Genomic DNA, 6,000 nt, shown 5'->3' with positions numbered 1-6,000 from the left:
TGTGCGTGTGTCCCTGTGCGCTAGCACTGCGCACGCATCACTCGGGATAGAATCCATTGGCCATATTTCCAATTCCGCTCAATTTCAGCAAGAATCTCGGTAATCCCACTGAAGAGCCGCAGTTCTCCCACAGTGACATCCCATAATGGCACTAACACCAGAGTGGTGGGCACCCAGTTACGACTCCCGGGCTCCATTCGGCGCACGTTCCCAATCCCCCAACCTGTCTGTATGCAAACAGAGCCCCCTCGGAGGAGAACACTGATCTGGCAGCCTTTCACTGAGCCCTGTGTAGACATATTTAATGCCTCAATAACCACTGCTTAAGACAGAGTGATGAACGCCAGGGGCTTTCATTACCATGACAAGTTTTTTTTTTTTCCTCCCTTCTTCTTCTTCCTCTGAATGTGTGAGTGTGAGTGAGCGAGCAAGGGGGAGTGACAGAGAGAAAGAGACTACAGTATGTGCCAAAATATGCAATCTGTAGTTGTTTACAGATTGAGAAAGTCAAGCTGCTTTGGGGGGAAAAAAACAAATATCGCACTGCTTTTGTTGCAAAAGAATCAACATATGTGGTTCTGAACTGCTATAGCTGTTAACTAAACTACCAAATATTGATTTGGAGCTGGTATTGTTGACAACATAATACTGACAATTTGCACAAAGGTTTAATTTATGAGCAAGAGAACATATAGTTAAATGTCTTTCGAGTCTGTTTCATTTCCTGAACTCTGTTATTTTTGCTGAAATTATGATAACTATTGCGTAATAAGATTTCTATACAGTGAAAGATGAAGACGCACTGGTTTGCTGCTGCTTCCTTGGCTGAAGATGCTCCAGACATGACTGTGGAAATGGTCAGTCATCATCTGAACACACTGCAGCGTCTGATACAGCGGTCTTGAGCCGCAGCATGTGTGGGGTGAATTTATCCAGCCACATTAGCATCACTTATCACATGTGGAAAAAGACGTAGTTATGCAAACCAGCTGGAAATGCGACTTAAATATCATCAAAGCTTTTAATCCTTATGAAAAAAAACTCAAGTGTATCTAAAAATAGTACTTACTATACCTCGGCTATCTCAAGATTTTAGACATGTTGTACTGAAGATATCAATAGCCTACTTCGGTATCGATCTGCACATCACGACCACTAATGAGTCTCTGAAATTGATTTTGCTCTTAACATAATAAAGCTTGGAGACAGAAGAGAAGAGAATTTTTTTTTTCCTTTCTTTTTTCGGGTGGGTGCAGAAGCAGCAGGGTAAATACAGTCAGAACTGTGTCGCAGCATCAACACTGCAGCTTATTGGTTCCTTGCATATGTACACACTGAGAGGCAACGCTGAAACGCAGCTCCAGGTACAGTACATGCAACTAAACAAATATGCATTGATATGCATGTGAACTATTGAAGGGAGGGGAAGGACCGATAATGGGAAACCATACTGCTTACAGCACAAAATGAAATGCTTTGTTTATTTATGTAATAAAGATAGGTGTTAGCATTTAGACACAAATCCTGCTCACACACTATTACCCTCATCTGTGGGCTGTTTCTGTTTTTCTTCCACTTTGGAGATGATGACAAGAACACCCAAGGGGACAGTCTTTCCTACCCCAGACACTCATCACCCGTGGAAAAGAGAGGGAGCGAGCTCGGGGAAGGATCAATGTGCCTGCACAGGAAACTGTGTAATGTTAATCACAACTTTAATTTGGGCCGAATTAGCATTTTGATGAACTTGTGGGGCTGACTCGTGTACTCTAAGCACCTTCGAACGCAGCACGCACAGAGGAAATGGCAATGTGGTTAATTAACGCTCGCACACAGCAGATGGGCTCAGTGAAGGGCCTGGCAGAAAGCGACAGAGAGGCAGCACCGCTGAGGAAAGGAGTCACTGTTAATGGGTGGAAAAGAACACCTAAAATAAAAACCTGCAACCGTCTCCTTCTGAAGAAAACGACGGGTTCAAAAACCAACCGCTAAAGGAGGCGGGGAGCACTAAATGATTTTTTTTTTTTTTGTCTTTTAAGGAAAACAGAACACAAAGCGTCAGTAATAGCTTACAGAAAACACAACTGGCAAATCTTGGTCAAACATGCAGCCTGTTTACATATGCCCAGCCGATTCAATCTCTGAGCACAGAGTGGAACTCGACATGGTGCCCGAGTCTCATTGCCTTTCAGTCATTCTCTCAAATCTTTTGCACACTCATTTAGAACTGACTGTTGCATCTATTCCTTTTTTTTTTTCCTTTTCAAGGTTCTCCTTCATTCCTTGACTTTTTCTTGCATATTTAGTTCTTTTTCATAAAAACACGCGTCCATATCAATGAGTGCTAATGTAATAAAATACGAAGAATGGTGTTGGATTTAATCATATATGTATCTGTAGGGTGAAGAATTTATCATAAGCATGAAAACAGGGAATGATAAATGCATATGTAGATCTCCGTGACAGTCCGGATCACAGGTAGATTAAACTATGACTGTAGTAGCGTACAACGCAGACGTGTGTCCGTTGTGACTGTGATCAACACGGTGTTTTGTTGACGTTTCACATTATATCCCATCAACCTAACGAAGTTGTACACAAGTCTCACATGTTGTGCACAAATGTAAAGCAAACAAGTCTCAAAGCGGAGTTTTTGAAAAAGTTATAAACAATCAGAAACGGGAGAAAAACGCTGGTGTGAAGACGTTACAGAGAGTTTTACATATTTAAGAAGTCGGGAAAAGTGTGATGAATCTTCTCAAATGAAGTAGCTGCACTGGATTCATCTATAGGTAAAGAGACTGAAAGAAGAGAACTTTTCGGTTGCATGCTCTTCAGGAAGTTGTAAAATATGTTTAATTTCCAAGCATTTATGAGCCTTGCTCAAGGGCACCCTTTGCATAATTTGGATAACCTGTACAATTACTGACCAAGATCATGAAATTGAAAACCTTCCGCTGACATTAGACGTCTTATTAGAGGAAATGAAGCAACATATTCTCCACAGAGAAAAACTGACAGAAGCCGCATTTGTCCTCTCACTTTTTCCTGAAGTCGTTCCCCTAAATAACCTTCACTAACCTGCCCCCCCCCCCCAACCCCCCCTCCCACACCCCCCCCCCCCCCACCCCCACCCCCCCCCACCCCCACCCCCCCCCACCCCCACCCCCACCCGCCCGTACTTTCTTCTTGCTGCATGAGAGAAAATGTCAGGCCTGGCTTCCCACAGAGAAGCACGATTTGGTAAAGCACAATAAAAATGGAAAGACTGGCGAGACCTGGGCGGCATCAAAGGAGGGGCTGTAAGGACAGCAAGGCGAGCTCCCCCGCTGCGACACCCTGTAGTGGGGCATTAACAGGATGTCCAGGCGGGGTAAATCTTCTACCAGCCCCGCTCACGGCTCACGCTCTCAGAGAAGTTCCCGTGCCTCTGACAGGCTGTCAGTCACTGACAGGAAGCTGTTATTCTCTTGCATTTATTGGTGCAGAATCCGTTTAACAGTTTTATTATGAATAATGTTTCGCTCTCAGAAATGGAAAAAAAAAAAAAACATTTAAAACACAAACTGTGACAAGAGGACAGATTGTTTTTTGGGGGGGGGGAAACTCAACAAGTATGAAACTGACATTTTTTCATAGGCAAAAATAAAGTGAACAAACCATTACAATCCACTGATGAGTTCTCAAGTTCAAATATACCCCATTCAGACAGATGATGGCTGCAGTAACTTGTTGTCTGGTTTGGAGGGAGAACCTGAGGCCATCCAGCATCTGCCGCTGTCCTCTAATTGCCAATTTGTTGTTTTTATCCCGCATAAATGGGAAAGTAATAGAAAGGTATGGCCTTGCAGGGCTGATTTTGAGACGGGTAAAAGCTATTTAGAGAGACAAACGCAATCTGTCTGTCGTCATTCCCCATCCAGCGCCGCACACAAAAGGAAGGAGACGGAGATAAATCTGTTCCCAGGCACCAGGAGAGTCTCCAATTATGGCAGAATGCAGCATCAATTTAAGGGCTAATTATCTGCGTAATGAGCTCACCGTCATGCGTCCGCGCCCCCGACACGGAGCCCGCTGCTCTAACCCCCCCCCCCTCCTCCTCCTCCTCCCCTCCTCCACCACCACACACTTCTTCCACCTCCATCCCTCCACTCCTCCACCCCCCAAAACCCCCTCCTCCTCCATCTGAGCGCCCAGTAACTAATTAAAAAACTACATGCGCCGCGGCGCCTTCATCTGATTCACACCATGGAAATTAATCCTCAGATAAACGTGTTTGATGGACACCAAAACCAGCGCACGAGCTCCGGACGAGCCACGCCGCTCCCTCCAAACTGCTCTGCATTGATCTTCAAAAAAAAAAAAAAAAAAAAGATGACAATAAAACAACTCAGCAGAGAGAGAGCTGTAAATAAACTGTTAGTTCCATAAGCGTTTGAATTTTAGAATTAGAAATATCATTAGGACCGACGTGCAAAAAAAAAAAAACAAAAAAAAAAACCAAAAAAAAAAACACTCAAGTAGATAAAGAAATAGAAAGCTGATGTGCGTTTTTGGCTCAAATCTCCAAAAGTAGAGAAAATTAGAACCCAAACAGATCCAGAGGGAAACTCCACTGGAAAACAAGTGATTGATTTTCTGCACCAACAAACAGAAGAAGTCACATTTTGGATCCAGTGTGTGCTATGATGCTGAGAAGAAAAGTCAGAATTAAAATCCTATTTGGCAGGTAACAGGAGGAGTAAAGCAACAGCTACAATTTTCCTCTTATTTATTTTTCATTTATTTATTTTTTTTCCACTTCATTTGCTAAAATCCAAATCCAAGCGCCGGTCTGATTAATCACACTGTTGACCTTCTCTGGTGAAATCAATATCCATTGAATTAAAACTAAGATTTTACAAGTTCACCTGATACATTTGTTGATTTTCAGCACCTATTTTTCCCCAAAGAAAGGACAGCAGCAGCATGACGTGCACGTGCATTAAAAAAAAAAAAATCAATAAATAAATTCACGATAGAAATTTTGAACTCCCCAATCTATTCCAACTAAACAAGTCATCTAACTGCATAAATGTCCACGTGTGTTGTGAGAACTAACGTCTGTCAAACCTATAAAACATGTATTATGTGTAATAATCGCCGAGTGGAGGTGTTTAAAGCTTCGGTTCCACTTCTCACCTGCAAAGCTTTTTCCCCTGCTCTGCATTTTTATGTGGATTAATGTATTTATTCCAGCTTGATCCATGATCTCGCACGCTAATGACAAAAACACAACAAGATCACATTTAAAGCTCGCTCCGGGCACGGCCAAGTGCCGCGCATACCTCGCCGGAGCGGACTGACGCCCACGGCGCGCGGCCAATCGCGGCCCTCGTTTCGGCGCTCCCGTCCAATCCGAGCCGGGAACGCGCACGGTGGGCGGGTGCGCGGCTGCTCCGGAGAGGGACACCGAGATAGTTGAGGAGAGGAGGTTTGTTGGGCACGAATGCCACTCGTTGCGCGTCCTTATAATTTGGAGAGGTGTATGCAGCGCACGGCCCGCTCGCCTTTCCAGGTGGAAATCCAGGAGGAGCCGAGACCGATTTTAACTGGGACGACTGGTGAACCCGGATCAGGACAGGTGAAATTCCCAGCAGGCTGCATTCGAGGCCACGGGATCGATTCGGCTGTAGGGAAATACAGCGTGGCTCTGATCGGGTAGGAAATACCGCTAAATGTATCAGTCAGCCATGTGGCGCGTGTTAATATAGCCGCGTGTGTGTATTTATTTTCCTGAAAGGAGCAAGAAGAAAAATGTCGAGCTGATAAAATGTCACGGTTGTCTTTACCATCGCAGTTGTGAACGTTTCAGGAATTGTGTTGGGTCAAATGCCATTTCACTGACGCTACTGCAAGCATCAGCCACAAAGAGCTCATCATCCCCGAAATGACTAAAATAATGCAGTCGATTTAGATTTATTTGCAGCTTTTGTGCTGTTTGTGATTAATTACTTGCAT

This window comes from Salarias fasciatus, chromosome 15 (genome assembly GCF_902148845.1).
Source record: "Salarias fasciatus chromosome 15, fSalaFa1.1, whole genome shotgun sequence".
NCBI classification, from domain to species: domain Eukaryota; kingdom Metazoa; phylum Chordata; class Actinopteri; order Blenniiformes; family Blenniidae; genus Salarias; species Salarias fasciatus.
Note: the sequence above shows the minus strand (reverse complement) of the source record.